The 11,718-nt window shown below is 52.4% G+C and overlaps 1 protein-coding gene across 1 annotated transcript in view; it reads right to left on the bottom strand.

Annotated features, from left to right (window-relative positions):
- Window positions 1–8,791, bottom strand: part of LOC108555379 (zinc finger protein 845) — a 28,900-nt gene extending 20,109 nt beyond the window's left edge. The window contains exon 1 of the mRNA XM_017911006.1: window positions 8,745–8,791. The gene's annotated coding sequence lies outside the window, so the exon portion shown is untranslated. The remainder of the gene's footprint in view (window positions 1–8,744) is intronic.
- Between the last annotated feature and the right edge of the window lie 2,927 nt (window positions 8,792–11,718).

Genomic DNA, 11,718 nt, shown 5'->3' with positions numbered 1-11,718 from the left:
CCTCCTCCACCACCTCCTCCTCCTCCCGCCCGGACGCCCTCCGCTACCTCTACCCCCGGCCTTGTTGCGCCCTTTCCGTTTCCCCTTTCCGAAGTCTGCGAACCGGCAGCGACCTCGTGGCTCCGTCTCCCTATACCCTGTCTCCCGTCTTTTCTCTCTCTTTCTCCCTCTCTCTCTCTCTCTCTCTCTCTCTCTCTCTCTCTTTCTTTCTCTTATTCTCTCGCCCTTTCTCTCGTCTCCCTCTCGTCTTATTAAACGAAGAAAACTACCAAATGAGATTTCCATCCGGCTCGAAACACGCTCCGCGCGACCCGATCGCTTAACGCGCGGATCTAGCCGGATCGTTTACTTTTGACGTGACTAAAATTCGATTTGTAACGAGATAGCGGAACTCTCGAGTTATAGGGGAAACCTAGCTCCACCACGACGAACGCAACCTTCTCCTTTTCGTTTTTCCCAGCGAGAATTCGCGGAGGCGCCAGCGGATTCGTACGCGTGCCGGAACAACGACACCGCGAATCGAATCCGTTCATTTCCGAACGCACGCATCGCGGATTCACTCGCGATTCCTCGAACGTCTCTGACCGCCTGTCCAATGTCCAATCGTCCGTGCGAGTATCAGGTTTTTCGGAAGGACCGCTTTGCACGCGTATCGTCGAACGCGTGTCGTCGTACGCGTCACGCGATCGTTCGCCTCGCAAGGCACGAGTAAACGCAAACGGAGCAAAGCAAACGCGTGCCAATTAAGTTTAGGACGGTCGCAACGCGTTAAATATTTGCAGAGGAGAGACAACCTCTCGAACAACGATATTAATTGTATACCACGGTCGAGGGGAACACGCGTGCACGGACGCGGGGGAGAAAGATGCGAACGAGCCACGATACGGGAGAAGAGGACTAAATCGAGTGGACAGATCCGTCGAGATTTACGAGTGTTTGCCGGAAAAACAAGAAAGCCCGTTAATTGGCTAGCGGTCGTGGACAGCATCGAGACGTCGATACGTCAATATAATATCCAACTTTGACATATCGCGCGGAGACTTCGAACCAACCGATGGCCGCGTTAACGTTGATCGACGATCACCGATGACTAATCCCTTATTACCCATCGTGTTACGAGGAAAAAGTACAGCGCACCTGCTACCAAGGAAACGCCGCTATCCCGTTCGATTCTCGTAGGCGAAAAATAACCAGCCGTTCGGCTGGTTAGAAAGAACGCGTGGCCACTTTGCGATCTAACTGCAGCCACGGGGAGGAAGTAGAGCCGCCGAAGGTGGAGGTGGGATGGATACTTGTTGAACGTACGAACTAGACGAATTCCCTCTGTAGCGATGCCATGCGAAGCTAAATTACACGTGCCGCGTGGAACGCGAAACCGTGTACGATCCAGGCAACGTGCAAGAACGAACAGTATTCGAGATAAATCGCGACTTTCGCTTCGACGCGGTGGTAGAAACGACACGCGTTTATTATCATATCGTCGATTCGTTTCCAACGAGAGAGAATCGTAAAGACTGCTACTCGGTTCGTGGCACGGGATGTCGCGTCGCGTCGCATCGCGTCGCGTCGCGTCTCGTCTCGTCCCTGTCCACGGCGATTCCGAGATCGGTGTCGCTAATCCGATCGAAATGCTCGAGGGTCTCGTACGTTCCCCTTCGTTCCTCCATATCAACCGCAATTAACGGTAATCAGCGCTCGAACCCTCGCGTACGAATTCGCTCGGCCGACTATACTCTACCCTTCTCGTTCGTCGCTCTTGCCGAAATCGATCTTTAAAACACACGGCGAATCCAATTTCAGGCTTCGTACCGTAGTTCGTACTTTCATCGTCCCCGGTGACATCGGACGGGATCCCTCGACTTGATCGAGCGCGATCTCCACCGCGTTCTCGCGACGGTCCCGTCACGTCTCTCACGACGTGATCTATACGACGCTTACTCTCCCCGATGGTTCGCGTGGACCCGTGGCGAGATTCGCCAACGGCGGATCACACGAATCCGCGTAACGGAAAAAACAACGACACGGAGCGCTTGCCATGCCGGGGTCTCGTCGCGTCCGTTGGCGAATCGGAAAGGTCCGAAGAACGTAGGTGGGTAAGCGAGAGATAGCCATGGACGAACGTCCGAGATAGGTAGAGCGCAAAGAGGTGGAGGTTGGTCTAGAAGGGAGATGGACCGGAGGTAGACGCAGGGGATGCAAGGTCCGGGGAATATTGAGCCGCTCCGTTAATGTTTATAACGACGTTAGACGTTGGTGTCCCCGGTAGCGCGTGTATAGGTGCCATAGGATAGCTAGGTGGCTTCGCCTACCCTCCAGCGTAGCCTCTGCTGCTTCCTCCCTTCTCACCCTTTACATCCGCGTCTCTCATTCCCTCTTATTATCCTTCGCTCCTGTATCTTCTCCTTCTCCTTCACCGGCTTTGATTCACTCCCTCTCTTTCTCTCTTTCACCGTGTACATGTGGCCGCGTCTCTATCTCTCCCATTCCCGTTCTTTCTTTCTCCGCTCGTGTGTCTGTCGCTCTCTTTCTCAGCGGTGGCACACAGCGGTAGTCGTAACAACGGTAGCAGCAGAGGTAGAGGCAGCGGCAGAGACAGAGGCAGAGGCAGAGGCAGAGGCAGAGGCAGAGGCAGAGGCAACGGCAGGACAGGAACTGACATAAGCGCACGAGTGTGTATGTAGAGCACGTACTCGGGGGCTCTCCAGTTCGACGGAGTAGGCGGAGGCGGGTGGATGGGTGGGTGGTTGGGTGGGTGGTCGTGGGGACCTCTCGGTCGAGAGTATGGGTTGCGGGTGGTGGACGGGTGGATATAGCGCGGAGGGTGAGTATGTCGGTGGGTCGACGAGGAAGAGGAGAAGGGGAGGGCTGCATCCTAGCAATGGGACGAGGGAGCCTCTGTCTAATCGATGCCGCGGCGGTGCGCGCTCGCCCCGCTGGCTATTACGCACCTTAATGTCCTTTTCCCTCGCCTCCCCCCCGCGCCAACCAACCCCGGTCTCTTCCTCCTCTTCCACCTTCGACGCTCTGCTATCCCCTCGACCGCTTCGCTGCCTCGCCACCTTCCTCGTCTCGCCTGCCTTTCTTCCTTTCTGCTTCTCTTTCTCGCCACCATCCTCTCTACGCTCTCTACTCTCTCCTCCCTTTCTCCTTTCCGCCACCTTTCTCTCGACGTTTCCCTCTTTCTCCCGCTACCTGGGCTTCTCTCGAACACCGAGAGGCGGCCATGACACGTGTCAATCTACCGCAGACGCCCGATCGATACCGACGGACCTCGGCTTCTCTCTGCGCTCCTCCACCTCTTTCTTCGCCCTATCGTCGACAACCACCCCATCCTCGTCCACCTAACCACCCCATACCACCCCACCCTCTTCGTCAACCAGCTCGCACGGCCAACTCTCCCCCTCCTCCCGTCCCTCGCGACCCCTTACGACCACGCGCCACACTCCCTATACCGAACCTTCTGCGAATGCTGCCGCTGCTATACACGCTGACGCCAACCCTCCACCCATGACCCGCTCTGCCACCGTCACCGAGACAGAATCGCGCGCGCCTATTTCGACTACAAAGGACGATTTCGTTTTCGAGACTTTGCCCCAATCGGCTAAGGTTCGCGGTGCCTCGTGTGCTCCGTCAAGCTCGTTCGGGCAAACCTGTCCTCTCCTCCTGTCGTCCAAACTTTCTTCCACTCTCTCTCTCTCTCTCTCTCTCTCTCTCACTCTCTCTCTCTCCTCTTGGTCATTTTTTTTCCTCTCGCCCTTCCGCGAAAATCTTCACACGCGCCAACCCGATGACGTTCGTTAGTCGGCCGTTAATTGCCCCGACGAATTCTCCGCCTACGCTGGTTAAACCTGAAACTCGAGGTTGAATCTCGCGGTTCGGAATTTCTTCGAAACTTTTCCGCGTATCTCCTCCGTTTGTCCTCCCCTTCTTGTCCGAATCTTCGTATCGAACTCCGGGAACGTGTTTCGCCGGCAAAAACAACGGTTGACGCGACGCTAGTACGCGGTGGGTAATTTATATCGGCGGATATGACTCGATTATACGTTTCGCATAATATAGTCTAATAAAACGAAAGATATATCGCCGAGAGATTTATATTCCCCTACGTGTATTCATCGTTGCGAAAATGCGTTGCGTAAAGCGTCAACGCGTTTAACGTTTAACGTACACGCGACTTTTTCTCGCGCCAGTTCTCCATCGTTTCTTTCGTTAAGTACACACAGGTAGCCCGCGAATAATAGCTGCGCGATATTCGACGGTAAGACTCGTGTATTCGTCGGCAACTCGAAACGTTTTCGATACCCGATAATTCACGAATCGAGCCGAAGCCGATTTCGTTACGTTAGAAACGCGTAAAGTTTATCGTGGTCGTAAAGTTTCAACGAGCGCGAAAATATGCGAGCACTACGCGGAAAGAACGTTAAAGTACGATCGTATGCGTCTCTTGCCGCTCTCGGTTTCGCGGGACGTTGATATTTCCGATCGACGATACCGGCGCTGATGTATCATTCGCTGGAAATAATGCATCCGAAAAGCATCGCGAGTCGCGGACTTTGATCGGTATGAAAAAACGCAGATCCACCGACCGAGCGAAACCTTGGTAATTCGATTAACCGCGGGGGTTCGTCTGTGATTTCTCCGCGTTAAAACAACGAAGAAATTATTTTCAAACAAATCGGGTCTGGTCACTGGACTTTTCATCTGGCAGCGAATTCTAATCTTCTATTGCCCGAGTTATTTTCGACAACCGCGAAGGTTACTTCGTTCCGACCGAGCCTAGCTTTCGGTATTGCCCCCTCGAACCACACGAATCTTGTCCCTCTTTCTTCTTTCCTTTCTTCCACGCGATCCCCCTCTTCCTCTCTGCGTGTCCTCTTTTACCCGTTTTATTCTTGCCGGCTGACCTACGCGTGGAAACGGAGCTTTCGGAGAAACCGGAAAAGAACGTTCTACCTTTGTTTTCGGCGGTAATCCGATAAAAGAAGAAAACGTCGAGGTCATGTCCAAACGCTACAGGGTACCGTTTGGCTTATTCGTTCCCTCGGACTCCCTGCCCCTGCCCCCTGCCCCCTTCCTCCTTATCCAACGTTTCTAACGACATCATTTCGGGAAAGGCCAACGAAATACGATTAATCGGCACGACCCACTCGTTTCTCGATCAATGAAATAACGCGCGATAATTCGACGACGTAAAGGCTTAAAGGATCGACGTCGCCGTTGATAAACTATCTCGTACGCGTAACTTTCCAGTCTAGTTCCGAAAAAACTACCGGCATCGTCGAAAAGTATACTCGCCGCCGAATTAATACGTCACGCGTATCCGTTATTTCCACGTGTCGCGTATACGTGCCTATACGCGTTCGTGTTTATCGAAGATATCACGCGGAATGCAAAAGGTAAACGAAATGAAAAAAAAAGGAAAAAAAAGGAAAAAAAAGGAAAAAAAAGAAAGAATTTGTTTTACACGTATTTCGACCGTTTTCGGTTCAACGGTCCATCTTCCATTCGTTCGAATCGTTCTGCTCCGGAGCCGCCGTTCGATTTTCGGAATGCGCCACAAATCGCCACTTTTTACGTAATTTCGACAGCTTGGCAATTTTCGAAACTATCGATTCTTCTCGACGAGCGTAAATCTCGGTTTCGCGTGGATCGACCGATCGGCACGCTTATGCGTAAGCGTATCATTCGCCAAATATATGCGCACGCTTCGAGATGTCATAGAACGTCACAAGATCGACGATACCACCACGGTAGATAGTTGGGAAAAGCGGTGTATACGGTACTTTATTTTACGAGGTGCACTTATTTCGGGTCCCGCGGGGAACTGACTGTACAAAATGAGCAAACGTACACGGTGGACTTGTGCACTGACCCACATTGTCGTTGCATAACGGGACGTCTTTCGAAATATTCGCAAGTTTAGTGCTTTTGGTCTCGTCCACCGACGACGGCAACGCTCGTAAATGGAACCCCTGCAGTCACCGAGAGACGCAAACGCAACTGACGCTTACCACCACGCGTGCGAAACTCCGTTTTTCAAACTTTTCAATTCCCGATCTCTGTCTTCTCCTCTCCCTCCCCCCTCTCGCTCTCTCTCTCTCTCTCTCTTTCTTTTGTTTCGACCATCAAAGATAATCTTGGTACCGCTTCGTCAATTTCTCCGACAACGTAGATAAATCGAGACATCGAGATAATCTATCAATTTATATTCGTCATCGGCATACCAATTTCGGCGCGATTGATATCTTTCTTATTGCCATACAACGTTCAGCGAAAATTTCACGACAATCCTTAATTTCGGGAACGTTCGTAAATACCGCAGAATCTTTACTATAGCGTATCGCGATAAGTTCGAATCTCCTTTAACGCGAATTCTGGAATAAAGAAAAAGATTCAGCTGCTAACAAAACTACTCGATGGGAACGTCACCTAATAAACGATCTCGTAAACGTCGGGCCGCGAATGTCGGCGGCGTTGGTTGAATTGGTCTGACGCGCGTAGAAACGACACGATCGCTTCGCAACCCCAGAACAAAAACGGCACCACGATCGTCGAAATAAAATACTCTTTATGACAGTCGCCGCCGCCACCGCCGACGCCGCCACCGCCTCCAAATCCCTAACATCATCGGCGTAAAACTCGGGCGTGACAATTGCCACGAATACTCGCTGCTTCTCGAAGAAATTCTTTCCGTGCACGAAGACGCAGAATTCATCGAACGATACGTACACGCGTGTATACGAAATCGCTCGGAAAATTCGTCGACTCGTACGATCGAAATTTGGAAATTTGGAAATTTGGAATTTTTTGTCGGATCTCTGCGTCGATCGAAACTGCGATTTTGCTCTACGGCGGGTCTGGATCGACGCGTTCGAGATTGAAATTGCAAAGAGCAAATTTCGCCCAAACGAAGCGACAAAGGATCATTTTCGTATCGAATATAATCGAACGGAGAACGAGGCTCGCTTCGATAATTGGCGGGATAATAAAAATGTTTAATTTTGGAGCAGCGTGCAACGATCGTTGCCATTGAGAGGGAGAGAGAGAGGGAGAGAGAAAAAGGAAAGGAAAGGAAGGAAGAAAAATAGGAAAAAGGGAAATAAGGAAAAAGAAAAGAAAGAGGGCAGATGTTGCGAAGCGTGGATATAAAATTTAGAAAATGGAAAAAGAAAAAGGTGGAGCAAAGGACGAATGGCGGACTGGCAAGAGTAAATCGGGTGTCGGTGCAGTTTTAATTGACAGGAATGTTTAGCGGTAATGAACGCAAGGTGGAAGGAGCCGGATAAATTGGAGATAGGAAGAGGACAGCTACGGCGCGGGCAGGATGGCAACGGGAACGGCGACCGACAATGGTAGCAGCAGTGGTGACGGTGGCGGTGGCGGCAACGGCAGCAACGACGGCAGCTACGACGGCAGCTACGACGGCAGCAGCATCGGTAGCAGAAACGGCAGAAGAAGAACAGCGCAGCGCCAGGACCGCGACTAGATAGAGACACAGCGGCAGGAGCATAAACATCCCGGTGGCGGCAGTGGTGGTGGCGGCGACGTCGGCGGCGGTGGCGGCGGTGGCGGCGGAGGCGGCGGGGGCAGCGCGCACGTTCCACACCGTGGGCGTCGCCATCGAGTTCCTACCACAACGGCAGGGGTGTTCTATGACGCTATAGATCATGCGGGCTCCGCCTGGTAGGCGGGCACAACCTGGTAGTTGGTACGCCAATGCTCTTTTCCCCTCGGCTCCGCCAACCTTGGCAGCGCCGCCACCGGTGCCCGCCAAAACGATCTCCGCTCACCAACTATCTATAGTCTGACGAACTCGTATCCTTCGACCTCCTTCCGATTCTTTTCCAACTCAAATCTTCGCCCCGAATTATCGTAAAATACCCGCTACCGGGGCTAACGTTCGTCCTTAGTTCGGCGATAGATCCAAAGCTTCCGAGAAACCTCGACGTTTTCCGAAAAACAGTCGCGATCATAACCGCGATACTATGATCATTCCGCACGAAAAACCATCGTTTTTTCCCTCCCTTTCGCGAAAACAGCGTCGCGCTTTCGCGATTCGAGAATAAAAGAGCGACGAGTGTTAATCCGAAAACGTCGATTCGCGATAGCGAGTGTACGGTTTGCGTGGTACGAGGTAAAGAAGGTTGTTAAACTTTCCTCTTCCCTTTCGGCGGTCCTCGAGCATTTTTCCGACTCGTGTAATCGCCAAGATTCGACGATCTTTTAAACTGAGAGGAGAATCTTCGTTATCGCTACAACGTAACCGCCTCACGCGTTATTCGACCATTTCCTTTGCGCGATTACGACGATATCGATTAAATTCGAATATTATATTTTTAAAGCGCTTATCCGCGTTGTTATTTCGATGTTACGCATATACGTATGCACGTTACGACATCGCGATCGCGCTATTATTACTCGTATCCTGTCGTATCGTCCGATGTATACGCGCATACACGCGCACATTTTCCACGCGAACGTTAAACTCCACGTTTACCTATTTTTTTCACTTTTCCCGCTTAATCGGGCAAATATCGAAGAGACTCGGCGAAATTTGACATCGTCGCGTGTATTCTCGGCGAAACATCGATCGAACACGCGTTAAGAAACACATCGCGATACGCGTTTACTTTTTGAGGTTAGTTTTTAGAATTCGTCGGTGGCGAGTTAATCGCAAGAGGCAGATAAGTTGGCGATATCGTATCGCGTATCTCGAGGATAGACAATAGCTACGACGTACTCACCAGAGTCGGCGGAATGCTGGGCAATCTCAAAAGGGACGAAAATGTCGAGAAACTCGTAGGTGTGGCTCCGTGACGCCGTAGTACCGTGGTAAGCTACATCGTGGCGCAGCGCCTCTAGCGGCGAAAAGAAAAGTTACTCGTACAGAGTGGTTCTCCCCTCTCGCGCTTCGGAGCGGGGCCGAGGTGGTTAGGGACCCCGCCTCCTTTCTCGACCATCTCTTACGCGCGCGAGCGCAACGTCAGTCCCTCGGGCCCATCGACGAACTTTCGTCGCACCTTTCCGGTCTCGTTATTCGCGGACCGTTCCTTTTTTACGGGAGGTCATAGTGCGAACCGAAATAAAGGAAAAAAGCGCGTCGGTGTGTCGGAGTGCGATCACGTTGGAGCAGTCAGTGCACCAAGCGACGTGGAGTGGTTGTCATTGCGCCGCCGCTAACCTCTCTCCACCAGCCCCCTCGTCGTTATTGCCGCGGTGTCGAATCGACAAGTAGCCGAAGAAAACCGACGGTTGCGGAGTATCGTCTCTCTCTCCGATTTCGTTCGTCCATTCGATATTCTCCGTTTGCCCTTTTCGCCCGTGTCTCCGTTCCAGTCCCGGGCTTCGCGTCCTTTTCCTCGTCCGCGCGCCTTCTCCTTCCGCGCGCACCGCTTTTCTTCCAGACTTTTGTTTGCCGTAATCGGCGCAGCATTTCCGCGAATCGTATCGGTCGGTAAGGTGAACGCGGACGTGAACGCGAACGCGAGTATAGAGTGGAAGAGGTGAAAAGAGAAGTCGGTGAAGGGAGGGCAACAAGAGGCAAAGCATAGCAAGGAAGAGCTGGCAAGCGAGGAAATGAGAACAAATATCGATTACGAGATGGAAAGAGGACTACTACTCCTGGGGCCCCCCACCACGCGGGCTGCCGCCGCGACGCCAGTCCGTAGTCAGTCAGCGCTGGACCGCCGCCCGCTCGATTTCGCGATCCACGAACGACGGTAGCCACCACTTCCACCTCCACCTCCTCCTCCACCTCCGCTTCTTTTCTCTTTACCTTACTCACGTTCTTGCCCTCTACCCCTTTGCTCTCTCTCTCTCTCTCTCTCTATCTATCTCTCTATCTCTATCCTCCGCTCTCTCTCTCTCTCTCTCTCTCTCTCTTTCTCTCCCTCCCCCTCTACTTCTCTCTCGCTCGCTCACACGCTCTCATTCCCTCTCTTACCTCTCTTTCTCTTTTCATCCGTATCTATCCAACCGTTTCTTCGTCTCTCCGTCTTTATCCTTCTCGCTATTTTTCGTGCTCCTCTTCTCCTCCTTCTTCTTTCTCTCCTTCCGTCCCTCTTTTCCACCCTTGCGCTTTCAATTGGTCTCCAAGGTACATACACGTACACGCACGCACACGCACGTACACGCATACACACAGACACGCACGCTCGCGCAAACACACAGATGCGATCGCGTATCGGTTCTCCCTCTGTTTCTCTTGCTCTCTCTCTCTGTCTCTCTGTCTCTCTGTCTCTCTGTCTCTCTTCCATTTTCCTCTGTCGAGCGAGCTTTCGCTAGCTCCGTACGTACGAACGTAAGTACGTACGGCGGAGTGTCGTGCGCGCGTCCCGAGTGGATGCAAGGCGTCGTCGCGAGGCACACGACCCGTAGATAAGTTATCGCGCGATCGTAAGAATTTTCGATCCTCTCTACAAGAGGATCGAACATCTTTCAACGACGACTCGTTCCTCCGTTTCGAGAACCGCGCGCGATCTGCGCCGTGCTGCACCGCGATCAACCGTGTCTTCTTGGTCGCCGTCGTCTTCCTCGTCCCGAGTTGCTGCCCGTTTTCGTGCTCGTGATCGACTTTGAAGAAAAGCATCGCGACGCGCAAAGTGAATTCGCGAATCTCACAGTGACACACGATCGTGATAGGAAGTCGTGTGGATACTCGCGTAACGCGTTCAAAGTGCGGGGAATCGAGGTTGCTTTCGTGCCGCTTTTTCCACACGCGATACACACGCGGAGGAACGTACGATCGTTTTTCCGAACATCTTGGTGTCTCCCTCGCGACGCGCAACTCTTAGAAGACGCCACACGCTTCTCACTTTTACCTTGGATCATCTCTCGTAGGTGCGGCTTATCCGACGTTGCAACCTTCGTCCGTGCAACACCTGCATCCCTGCACTCTCCCGAAACAGTGAAGTATCGTGGAAAAGTTGCAAACCGTGCCACGTCCGTCTCTCCTACGCCGCGATGCAACGACAGTGCAACGCGTAAACATCGCGTTGATCACGTTTTGGTGACCGATCGCGTATGGATGAGGAAACTTGGCGACTCTTTCGGCCATTGTAAAAGTGCAATCAGTGTGCGACATTCCGTGTGCATCTATCCAGTCTGCGATCTAGAAATTGGAAAATAATCGTATCCTGTTCGTATACGATAGCCGATAGTTGCGTTCTCGTGATCAGTAGTGTACACGTATGATAATATGCACCCGGGCACCGACGTAGGTGCGGTTCGTGGTAGTAAAACGAGATAAATCAAAGAACGAGATGACATCGATCGCCGATACACCGATCGTCGCGACGACCAAACGATCTATCGAGATCGCGATGAGGTAGTAGTGCTCTCCGGATACGCGCGTGTGGGTGACCGTAGTGCACAGAGAAGGGAAACTTTGAACAGTTTCCCGCGGAAGATCCTAACGCCGGATCTTCGCGTGCGAGATTTCGACACACGACCGTCTCACATGTTTCGGATCCGATCGACTGCGTTTAACGAGCGAAGACCTGGAGGCCACAGAGAGAATCGAGCATCCCCGAAGGACGCAGATGCCCCGAAGGAAACAGCACGCGCCACAACGTATGAAATGTAAGTGAAATTCCGATATCGCGATAGCCCTAGTACCGAGCGGAAAGAAGGCGAGCTAGCTTGGAAAACGCGGCGAAACTTTCGCCGACGCGGAAACTCGAAAACGCGCGCGGGTGGTATATCGAAAATTTTCCGTGG

Source organism: Eufriesea mexicana, unplaced genomic scaffold (genome assembly GCF_001483705.2).
Source record: "Eufriesea mexicana isolate 0111107269 unplaced genomic scaffold, ASM148370v2 scaffold124, whole genome shotgun sequence".
Lineage (NCBI taxonomy): Eukaryota > Metazoa > Arthropoda > Insecta > Hymenoptera > Apidae > Eufriesea > Eufriesea mexicana.
This window is presented reverse-complemented; position numbering and strand designations above follow the sequence as displayed.